At 50.2% G+C, this 12,707-nt stretch overlaps 1 pseudogene; it reads right to left on the minus strand.

The window, feature by feature from the left end:
• Nucleotides 1-11,327: 11,327 nt before the first annotated feature.
• LOC122925599 lies at nt 11,328-11,996 on the minus strand (annotated as a pseudogene).
• Between the last annotated feature and the right edge of the window lie 711 nt (nt 11,997-12,707).

Consider the following 12,707-nt stretch of genomic DNA (forward strand, 5'->3'; position numbering starts at 1 on the left):
AAGCAGCAGTGACTGCTGAGAGGATGACCATCAACAAGATGGATGGAGACAATGACTACTCAACACATGACAGGAAATAATAGCGGTGGTAGTAGTAGTAGTATGTGTGAGCTTCTTACAGCATGGGAAATTGCACCTGTGCGAGCGGGGGAGTATCCCACCACGGGGACGGGTCCCTCACAAAAAATGGCAGTGATTCAGCAGAGACGTCCGGGTCCAATGCAGATCTGTGTGTTACTGGGTAAAAGGTTGCAGAGTAAGAATAGATGTGGACCAAAACACCCAGTATACAGGAGAGGAGAAGTGGTACTGTGCAGGGTATATATATACAGGATAAGAGCAGATACTGAGAATTACACCCAGGATACAGGAGCGGAGAAGTGGTACTGTGCAGTGTCCATATATACAGAATAAGAGAAGATACTGAGGAACTCTTTTATACAAAAATACAAAAATTTTGCCATAAAATTTCCAAACAAGATATAAAACAAGTATATACACTTACCCTACTGGCCCAGCTCCATGCGTACTATCTCATTCATACCTACTAAAAAGAGAAAATAAAACCTAGCCTAACGTAAACATCCGATCCGGCTGAACCCCGACTATAGACAAATTTATACAAATTTACACAAATTGTTTCTAACAGAAAATAAATGACAAATTGTTACAATAAATAATAACAATTTTTTTTATTTTTTACACTTTTTTTTTGTATTTTATTTTTATTTTGTATTTTTTTTTTTTATATATACATTTTTTTTGTATTTTTTTGTATATTTTTTTTGGTATACACACACATATGAGAAAAACAAAAACAAACCTATACTAACCCTACCAATCTATCTATCCCATCACCTTCACCCAGGGCCAACCTCCGCCTCGTGTCCCTCCATGAGGCCAGCCCTTCCTCCACCACCCACACCCAGCCCCTCGCCTCATGTCCTCCTATGTCCGCATAGTCCAGGGCTGGATGCAGGCCTCCCCACACGAAAAAAGAATATGAACCCCCCCCCTACCCTATCCCACCCAACCTAACTACACCCCACTTACCCTATCATACAATATATACATCTTATAACAACCATATCAATCTATACAAACCAATATTAAAATCCACCCGAAGGCCCAAGTTCAGTCATTTGCAAACCTTTCTTCAAAAACTAATCTTAAATACAAAACAAAAACCTAATGTGAAAGCCTCAGCCCAACACCAGGAAAAGTGCTACTGAGGCTAAGGCACATCAAAGATGAAGCTTCTCCAGAGGTAAGAGACCCCATCCGTACCCACCTTCTCGCACTCAAGAGAGCGAACCTTCGCCAGGTCACCTAGAATGTTCCTACACACCTCTTCCACAGGGAGGACTTTCTGCTGGGTTGAAACTAAACACTGTGCGTTCCATTTGAAGTACCTGACCACTATGCTAACTACAAAAGCTGTGCATGGGTCCCTTCTTCCCAAACCTTTGAATGCTCCATAAGCCCATTCCACATAGGAGAGGTTGGCTAGCCTAGGCCAGCCAATGGATGCGCCCACCCGTTTGTATACCTCTGTATTAAAGGGACACTGAATCAGGAAGTGCTCCATACTTTCCAGTATGTCGCCACACTCCTCCCGGGGACAACCCCTTTCATCAGAGTTCCTATACCTCAAGTTGCCCCTTACATACAGCTTCCCGTGAAAGCAGCGCCAAGCCAAGTCCCAAAACTTCAAGGGGATCCTTGCCGAATTTAACAACTGTAAACCCCTGTCTAGATCCCGGCTTGGGCAATCCTTAAGGGCCAGGGGCTTTTGGAAGTGGGTCAACAAGACCTTCTCGTCAAGGGATCTCCTTGACTGGGTCTTGATTTCCCTCACTCCCAAACCCCACCGGCGGATCACCTTCAGAATCGGGGTGACATAAGCCGGAAGATATCCGTGAGGTGTACGCAAATCCTTCACTTGCCCTCCTGTCTCCCACTCCTGGAAGAAAGGCCGAAACCAACCCCTGCAAGAGACTACCCACGGAGGAGCCCTCTCTTTCCAGAGGTTTGCCAGGTTGATCTTAACAAAGGTGTTCACAAGGAACACCACTGGGTTGACCATACCCAACCCCCCTAATCTCCTCGTACGGTATGTCACCTCTCTCTTGACTCGGTTCAGCCTATTCCCCCATAACAATTGAAAGAACAGACTGTAAACCCAAGTCCAGAGAGGTTCTGGCAAGACACATACACTGGCCAAATAGATAAGCAAAGGGAGAAGGTAAGTCTTGATCAGGTTCACCCTTTCCCTGAGGGTCAAAGACCAACCCTTCCACTGGTCAACCTTCTGAGCGGTGATCGTGAGCCTGCTGTCCCAATTTTGGGTGGGATAATCCCCATGGCCAAATTGAACGCCTAGGACTTTGGCTGACGACTGGACCGGGAGACCGAAAGATGGATCACCCCCTCCCAGCCAGAGACTCTCACACTTATCCCGGTTAATCACGGACCCGGAGACTTCCGAGTAGCGTTCTACCTCCGACATCACGTATTCCGCCTCCCCTCCCGAGGACACGAAAACAGTGACATCATCGGCATACGCCACCACCCTCAGAGTGGCTTCTAGCTCCTCCAGACTCATCCTGACTCCCGCCAACGGTCCTCGATCAATCCTCCTAATAAAAGGATCAATCGCAAACACGTATAAGAGCGGGCTCAATGGACAACCCTGGCGGACTCCAGACCCGACCTCAAAAGGGCTGTCAGACCAACCGTTCACCAGCGGGAAACTCTCTGCCCCTGCATACAAGATCTTTAACCAATCGACAAACCCCCCCGGCAGGCCATATTTCAGAAGGACTGCCCAGAGGTACTCGTGGTCAACCCGATCAAAAGCCTTTGCCTGATCTAAAGCCAGCATGTACCCCTTCCAGTTACCCGCCCTACTCTGCTCCACTGCCTCTCGGACACCGAGCACAGCACTAAACGTGCTTCGGCCTGGAACTGAGCAATGTTGGGTCTCTGAAAGGAGCCGGGGCGCAAACTGCACCAACTGATTAAACAGTATCTTGGCCAGGATCTTTCTGTCCGTATTGAGAAGCGCTATGGGACGCCAATTCTCAATACGGCTCGGATCTTTACCCTTTGATATAAGGATCAGAGCTGACCTCCTCATTGACTTTGGCAGAGCACCCGAGGAAAGGCACTCATTGAATACCTTAGTCAAGAGGGGAACCAAGGAGTCCTTAAAGGTCTTATAAAACTCGGATGTTAAGCCATCCGGGCCTGGCGACTTCTTTAGGGCAAGCCCTTCGATCGCCAGGCTGACTTCCTCTTCTCTGATTTCTTCTATCAAAACGCCAAGAGAGTGGTCTACTCTTGACTCAGGGATGGTTTCAGCCAGGAAAGCAGAAATCCTGTCCCGATTCAGATCCTTCTTCCTCAAGAGGCACGAGTAGAAGGACTTGACGATTTCCAAGATCCCTGATCTGGACCTATCCAGAGATCCCGTACCATCGACCAGTCCTGTCACCAACTTACTTTTCACTGACATCTTACAGTTTCTGTAAGGGTCGGGCGAGCGGTACTTCCCGAAATCCCTCTCAAAAACCAAAGATGCGTGCCTATCGTACTGGCACCTCTTAAGCAAAGATTTCACCCTGGAGATATCCTCTCGGCTACCTCCAGTCGAGACCAGTTGTTCGAGTTTCCTCCTCAGACCCTGATACAAGCGGTACTTGTCCAGGGACCTGAGGCTCGAGAGCTGGCGGAAGAATTTTGCCACCTGATCTTTGAATATCTCCCACCACTCAGACTTAGTGTCACAAAGATCCAGCAACTCTACCTGACCCTGAAGGAAGTCCTTAAAGGATTGTCTCCCCTCTGCTTCCTCCAGGAGGGCCGAATTTAGCTTCCAATAGCCTCTTCCCATTTGGGGGGATTCTGCAACATTCAAAGAGAACATAATTAGACAGTGATCAGAGAATTCCACCTCTACCACCTCTAAAGGTGAAAAAGTAGTCTCCTTCTTTAAATAAAACCTGTCTATTCTAGACCTAATCTGACTACCTCTATAATAAGTGAAACCACCGTGGCCTGGGGTGTGCCTAATGTGGACATCCACCAGGCGAGCCTCGCTAGCTATGCTATTCAGGGATACACTATCATAAGCCAGACGGTTTCTGGCGCCTCCCCGGTCTTGGGACCTTGTGACTATATTAAAGGGATTCTGTCATCAGATTTGTGCCCTATAAGCTAAACATATGGCCATGTCGGTGCTAATCACATGAATCCTAAACTGCCCTTATTAAACCTGCTTGTGGCTCTATTAGCCCAAAAAACAGGTTTTTATAAGCTGTCACTCACCTACCTAAGGTGCCCAAGGGGTTTTGCGTTAATCCAGGATGCACGCCTGCACCCCTCGCCGTCTGGTGCCCAGCGCCGCCTTCCTCACCTCAGCGCCGCCTCCTCAATCCACCCGTCCCTCTGCCAGATCCTGCGCCTGCGCACTAGGCTCAGCCTGATGCGCCGCGGACTCCTGGCAGCGGCTTCGTTGAGCGAAGTGCGCATGCGCATCAGGTCGGCGCATGCGCACTTTGCTCAATGAAGCCGCTGCCAGGAGTCCGCGGCGCATCAGGCTGAGCCTAGTGCGCAGGCGCAGGATCTGGCAGAGGGACGGGTGGATTGAGGAGGCGGCGCTGAGGTGAGTAAGGCGGCGCTGGGCACCAGACGGCGAGGGGTGCAGGCGAGCATCCTGGATTAACGCAAAACCCCTTGGGCACCTTAGGTAGGTGAGTGACAGCTTATAAAAACCTGTTTTTTGGGCTAATAGAGCCACAAGCAGGTTTAATAAGGGCAGTTTAGGATTCATGTGATTAGCACCGACGTGACCATATGTTTAGCTTATAGGGCACAAATCTGATGACAGAGTCCCTTTAAAGTCCCCGCCAAAGACCACCTGCCGACTCGTAAAAAGGAAAGGTTTGATCCTCATAAAGAGACGCTTCCGATCCCACCTGGTTTGGGGACCATAGATGTTTATCAGGCGAAGCTCTTGACCCTTCATGAGGACATCTAAAATCAAACACCTCCCCATTTCTAACTCAATCACTCGTCGGCTTTCTACTGGTGCGGTAAAAAGAACCGCCACTCCGCTATACGGCTCAGCCACAAGAGATCAATATGATGGACCACACCTCCACTCCGTTTTTGCTTTATATACAGCCGCCAAATCTGGCAGCCTGGTCTCTTGCAAAAATAAAATGTCAGCTTCAACCCGGCTGAGAAAATCAAAGGCTGCAAACCTAGCCGCATCCGATTTAATACTGGCGACATTAATGGTCGCCAGTGTCAATGGAGAGAGTGCCGCCATATATAGTGATTAAGTTAGACGGCCTTCTTCCTTCCCTATCTTGTTCTTCTTCTTACCCCTCTTGGGGCTACCCCCTAAGGTGGCACGATCTCTTTTGAGAGAGACAGTGGTGTCCATCTCATTAGTCACCACCGCCTCTTCCTTCGCACCACCCTTGTCATTCCCATTACCAGAGTCTGAACCCGCCCCACCTCCCGAGGACCTTCCAGAGGCTCCTTCTCTTGCCCCTCCGGCTCCCCACCTTCAACCTCCTCCCCGGAAGAAGAGGAGGTGGAGATCTCATCCAAGGTGAGGTACCGGTTGGAAAGATCCAGGGGAAGAGAGTCAGGATTAGAGAGGTCCAGGGGGGAGCTGGCTTTGCCTTCCACAGGCACTCTAGTCGGGCTAGATCTTTTTTTGGTCAGACGTTTCCTTCTTGTTATTTTAGACTCTGTCTCGCTCTCCTCTGTTGCACTCTCGTAGCAAGAGGACAGAGTCACCTCGGAACGGTCTAGTCTCCTGAGTTCCTCATTCACCTCGATATTCCCCAGGGTCTCAGTTCTAGGAGAGGCATTCTCTTGGGAGGGCACAGGCATCACCCCAGGACAGGGTTCCACCTGCCCCCTCTCCATTTGACGCCTCTCCCTCCTTCTCTGCTGGGACGGGCTGTCTTTTCTCTTCATCAACCCCACTGCCCTGTCGCCTTCGCCAGCACCCGCCTTGGCAGTGGGGGCCTCCCGGCTCGCCTCTGCGCGTGCACGAGCCACGTTGGCGACAGAGCGAGGGCAACGACTGAACGGGTGCCCTAGCTCACCACACAGGTTGCATCTAATCTGCCCACAAGATGCAGCTAGATGGCCTTCACCCCCGCACAACGCGCACCTCTGCACTTGGCAGCTGGCGCTGAAGTGCGAAGGGCTGCCGCACTTGTAACACAGCTTAGGCTGCCCCCTGTAGAACACCATGATCCTATCCCGACCAAGGAAAGCAGATGACGGTATGTGGGAAACGGTATGTGGGAAACCGACCCCCCTGAATGTTTCAACTTAATCAGAAACGTCCAGGCACCCGACCAGATGCCAAACTCATCCAGGTTCTTGCTAGGAAGACCCTGGACGTCCCCGTACCTGCTCAACCAGGTCAAGATGTCAACACAAGAAAGTGACTCATTACGGGTCAGAACGGTCACTTTTTTTTACCTCATTCTGGCGGGTTATCGCTTGCACAAAAAAACCCTGCCAGTCCGGCTGGTCTTTTGCCAGTTCATACCCAGACCAAAAAAGTTCAAGACCCTCTGGTCGAGCAAAACTGACATCAAACTCCTGGGTGCCATACGGATGTATCAGGGCAAAGATGTCACATGCCCTGATGCCCATCTGAAAGAGAAGCTCTGCCACCCTCTTCCTGGTAGGGCACGCTTCATTGCCTCTCCATTTCAGACAGACGACATTCCGTCTGGTTGACCCGGGGCCAGTTGTGGGTAAAGACCAGGTGGTCTCGCCCCTGCCTTGCTCTCGGAAGGCACGCAGGCCATGCCTGTCTATCCAGAAGGATAGATCCACCTGCTCCCCCCCTACTGTAATGGAATTCTCCCCTCTCCCAAGAGCCTCTAGAAGTTGCCGCTGCAAGTTACCGTCACCAGACATTGGTAATGGGGAGGACAATGGGGACCGCCCCTCCCCCCCTGCGCCGGCGACCACACCAGTATAACTTCTGCCAGGCGTAACCGACGCAGGAGGGGCAGCCGGATCGGGCCCACCCCCACCCCCCCAGACCTATCTACAGCAGGTGCCACTCCAGACCCCTCTGAAGGGGCTACATGAGGTGCACCGGCCACTTGTACAGTGGCCTGCCGACCTCCAACATTCACCCCTCCATCAGGGCCCGGGGCAACACCACTAACAGAAACTGTATTTACACAGGTGACCACTTCTTCAGTGGCCACTACCGCACTCTCCCCTCCACCCACACACACTGCTGGGACAGAGGTCACGTTATTCGTTTTGTCCAGCATCTCCTTGCTGGAAACATTTTTAACAGTCTTTCCTGATTTTTCGGGCCGGCGGGCTGTAGAACCACTGGTCCCAGCCACGCCGGCCTTATCCACTTGATGGACAGTGCAGGAGGGAGGGGCGGTGCGCACCACACTCGCATCAGGACCGCCCCCTCCCTCTCTGCCTACACACACACTGCTTTGAGTTCCTTTCTGAATATCCGAAGCCCCACCCCCTCCACCCCTGACCACTCCCACTGCGCCTCCACTCCCCGCCGCCACAAAAATACCAGCGGAAGGGACTGAAGTGGAGCAGACCGGGGCAGAGGAGACTGGAACCCCGGCAAGTACTTGGGCATACAAATTGGGAGGGGGCGGAGGCAGCCACCTCGCACCCTCCCCCTGCAACTCCGGATCGGGACACCGCTGTACCCGCGGACCCACCCCCTCCACCCACAGTTGCTGCTCTGCGGTGATACCTGTGGCGATACCAGTTTCTGCAGGTTGCCCCCCCATGTGCGACTCTTCCTCCTCACTAGAGGAGTCATCTTCCTGCTGTTCTCGGCTTCCAGCCATTTCAGTGAACCTTTTGTCGTTCTTTAGCTTTTCTTTAAAGGGGCCACTGTTTTCCAGAATGGCCGCCCTTCTTTCTTGCAGCTCTTTAATAATTTCTTTTAAGCCTTTTATTTTATTTGATATTTCTGGCCTGTCTTTTCTTGCCGCTTTGTCAAGCTTCCTCCTCTCAAGCTTTAAGTTCTCCCTCAGCTTCTTGAGGGTCCTATTCGCTTCCTCATACTCCTGGAGGTAGGCTGTAAACGGCGATTAGTTCCTGGGATTTCATGCTGCCCCAGTCAGCCGCAACCGAGCCCGGCCCACCCCCAGGAGCACTCTGCGTACCTCTTGGAGGGCTACTGTCCGCCCTCCTGGAACTGCCGGCGATGGACGCGGCTTCACCTCCGGGGGCTGCAGGGTCCGCTACACTACGACTCCTGCTGGATCTTCTGAACCCTGGGGCGGAAGATGGAACTGAGGCCGGTAGCTCACCTCCCCTACCTCCCGCCGGCCTACCCCGGGAAGTAGGATCCTGGGTCTTCAGTCGCTTCATGGCCCAGGAACCTACCACCTCCCTAGGGAGAGGCAGGGCCTGGGCTGGGAGAGATGGAAAAATCCCTGGAAGTCTGATTGCAATCAACATGAGCTCCTCCACACACAACCACACCCGTCCACTGGCTCCAGCGCACTAAGGATTACACCCAGTATACAGGACAGGAGAAGTGGTCAGAGGAAGTAACATCCCCAGGTCAGTGGATTAGGGGCAGTGATGGCCAGTTCGCCGTGTTCGCCCGCGAACACATGCAATCTGCCATCTTAACTGACAAGTCCTGGAGATGCACAGGTAAGCCCTTCCCTGTGCCTGTGTCGGGAGCCGGTCTGAAATGAAATGCGGTCACCGGGAGCAGGCAGTTCCGAGAACAGCCGCCGGGGGCCTTCATCGGGCTATTGCTGGATAAAATGACACTCTCCTTCCTGCTGCTCAGCTTTATAGGGGACATGGCAATTAGTTAATTGAATAATTGATCTTTACTGCTTGTTAACCTGTCTCTGCCCCCGTGCTGCCTACGGACTACAGGAAATGAAATTTTCTGGTAAAGTGATTTTGGTTCTACCCAGCATAGCTGCTAACAATGGCTGCTAGAACTTCCTCCTGGACACAGCTCCAAGTGTAAGAATCCGATCAGCTCGGCTAAGTTGTGACTTCATGCAGTGTCCGTGACCAGACCCACCCTACACCTGCACCACGATCCTCAGGCGGCCTTACAGGGAGCAGTAATGAATGATCCTCAGACTGCCAAGTATCCCAGCCTCCTCACAGGGTGGGTGTGGGACCGGCCGAACGCTGGAAATGTTACTGGAAATAGACCCTTGGCTGAATACTAGTAAATGCTGTGTAACCTGGATGTCAGTGCTACAGTACAGGGAGATCATGAGCACATAAAGGGCATAGCTCTCCAGCTGTTGCAAAACTACAACTCCCAGCATGTCTAGACTGCCTACAGCTATCAGCGTGCAGGGTGGGAACTGTAGTTTTACAACAGCTGGAGGGGTGCAGGTTAGCCGTCCCTGGCATAGCAAAACTACTTTTGAAAAAATGTATCCAGCACAGTAGGGAGGTCGGATAAAACGTTTGGTATCTGCGATGCACAGCAACGTCAAGGGGTCCCTCTAAGAGGAAAAAAAGTACTTGCTTTCGTGACGCCAGTTGCAGTGAAGCAACAAGGGCACAGGGTTCCTTTTTAGTGATACTGTGGATGGTACCCAGGGGTAGGAATGCCAGAATGGTGTAGGATGGCCTAAATGTCCCTTAATGTTGGTGCACGTGTCACGGTGCTCCCACCTGGATACCCCAGGCATTGACCTCCGAAAGCAGAAATATAGGGGGAATAGTTGAGGGGTTTGAAGAAATAACTTGAGTCCAGACCTTGTGATGAAGTTGATAACAGCTTTACTTGAATAAACGTTTCTCCAAAACAGTTCACAGACTTTATCTTGGTTCCAGCAGGCTTTAGCATGAACTGTGGCAGGCAAACTCCTCTCTGCTACGTCTGTTGCTCTCTGGCTCTGCTGTGTTAACAGGATAGCTATGTACGGTAACTCAGCTTTCTCTGGGTGCTGCAACTTCTCACTTGTAGTCTGACTCTGAATTAATACCAGGGAGTCTCTCTCTCCTGGCTCCTGAGGCTCTTAAGCTTCTGCCTCCATTTCCAGCCAAGCTGAAGGTGCTCCAGCTGGCCTTGTCAAGGCCACGTCCAACAGGGACGGGCACCTGCATCACGGGGGTAAACTAGACTAACTCTCACTGATCCCCACCCTTCCTTCAGCACAGAGGGGGTGTTAGAATGGGAAGGAAAGCTCCATTCTATGTAGGATAGCTTTGCCTTTTATGCTACCACCTGCTGTTGAACCAGGCACATTACACATCATAACATAAACAGTTACAGAATAGTGATATGCACATAATATAGGATCTGGAAATAAACGCACAGATGACATTAGGTTAACCAATAAAGACAATAGTGGGGTGCAGAAGTGGTAATGCACCTCTGGGGCGTTACATATCCAGTGTGCTAGAATCACTGACACTTTTTCGGATAATCAGGATTACAGATGTTACAATCCAAAATATGGAAGCAATTTTATCTCACTGGACACTATGCTGTACTGAAATAAAGTGGAAGTGTTATCGGACCTCCCTACTGTGCTGGATATAGTTGTTCCTGCCACTCTATTTCCAGTTTTTTCCGGGCACGTGGGTGGTCTGAGCTGTGGTCAGCTGGAACGTCTTGCTGTGTTTTGTAATTACTTTGTATTGTATTTGCTTCCACTTTTATTATAGGCAGTGATTCAACTTGAAACATGATATGTACAGTATACAGGACTTGTGTTGGTTTGCGGCACTGTTCTATCTAAACCAGATGATCCCTGGTGATCTAGAGCAGGGACGCCCAACCTGTGGCCCTCCAACTGCAGGGCTTAAAAAATGGAGAAAACATAATATACAAAAATAAACATTGTGTACACATTATTTCAGTCAACTCAATTCAGTGAGAATTAACAAAAAGGTATAATTTTTGTCACAATGCAATTGGCTCTTCTTCTGTAATTTGGTGTAAAGGCAGAACTTCGGGCAGCTCCTACTGAAGTCCTCTTCTTGGATTTGGCAAGAGATTTTCTGATTTCATAACATCTCACTCAGCCAGTCTTCCTATTATAACATTTTACATGGCATATCCAATTCCCTGCAGCATATAACTGATGAACTATTCATGTATACCTTTCCAGGCCACGTTCTTACAGACAGACCCACCACCTCAATCCCAGCCATGGTAAAAGACACTGTCAAAGTTTCCTCTGTCATTTGGTCCTTTCTTTGGTGTTCTAGTTAAGTTCCCTCAACTATCTTGGAGCCATCCATGATGCTGACAGTCTTCTCGCTTGGACACCCATGTAAAAGTCCTTGGGTCATACTCTGCTATCATCAAGGAGCGGTTCCTTGCCCTCAGGGAGGTGGGCAGAAGGTAGAAGTGCATGGCTCTGAGCACCACCAGAACGCAGTGTAAGGCCGGTGTGCTCTGGGATGAAGAGTGCTACAAGCAAGGACAACAATGCAGAACAAGCCCCAAACAGGAAGAGTGAACCAGGGATTATACTTCTCTCATCAGAAGGGTTGGCCATATTGGGTTTCAGGACTTTGTCGGAAGGCTCCTCCTTATTCATTTCATTCAAAGAGGAACCCATATAAAGCTGGCCCTATTCCATTACATAAGCCACGAATTCCAGTTACCATTCCTTGTACAACACCTTGCTGGTCTGGATCTGCATTGCGAGACACCACAGCACTGATAGCAGGGAAGGTCATACTTGACATTGCCGCTACTGCACCAGCAGCCCACATCATCCATGGCTGAGACCCAAAGCCATACCAAGCAAGCTGCAATATCTGGAAGCCAAGACCAAGTAATATAGTGTTCTTATTGCTAATTGATCTCCCAGCACCACAGTCTGACCCAAAATTGACAATATAGGGAGTAGAAGGAAAGACTTTCTGCCCCAAACATCAGACAATGCTCCAATCAGGGGGGCACTCAAGAAGGACAGACGTTTCTTCACTCCATGGATTAGGCCATTCATTAAGAAGGTGTGCTGAGGGAACCGTTAACATGGGCGTTGTCAGCAATCCCCAGGAGAAAAACTCCAAAAATATAACCACCACTGCATGGTAGACACTGGGCTCTCCAACGCCTTGTCACTAGTATACCGTCGTATTGCGCCCATACCACACGTGAAAGCATGGATCCATAGTACAGCTGTGTGCATGAGCCCTACAGTATCTGTAGACATCTGGCAATCGATCTCCATCTACTGGCTGCAATGAACTCTAGATAGACCTCTATATAGATCCATACGTAATACAAATGCAGTGTAGGGTAGATAGGATGGGAGTGATGGCTGTGGCAATGACGGTAGTTGTAGTCCCCTGCTCCAGCACTACCCCCAAGCCGGGCCTGCATTGATAGAAAAGGTGCAAATCTTCTTCTCCTCTGAGGATTTTGATGTCTCCTGTATGTCTTGAGGTGCCCTTGGTGTTAGATGAGCAGCGGTGTGCAATGCAGAAGAACCGGGACCTGGGTCGGCCATGAAGACAAATGACCAGGCCAGCATGGTTAAAGCAAAATATAGTCCTTCTTTGACTGAGTGGATAATGGTTGGCCCAGTATAAATCAAGGTATGCTTTTCCTGAAGGCTGGGTATGGGTGGTAATAGTCCTCCAACTGCATACAAATCCTATCCCTTGACTTTCTTGCCAGTTAACTACTAGCCTATAGTGCAGACTGACTAAAG

This window comes from Bufo gargarizans, chromosome 2, assembly GCF_014858855.1.
Source record: "Bufo gargarizans isolate SCDJY-AF-19 chromosome 2, ASM1485885v1, whole genome shotgun sequence".
In the NCBI taxonomy this organism is placed as follows: Eukaryota; Metazoa; Chordata; class Amphibia; order Anura; family Bufonidae; genus Bufo; species Bufo gargarizans.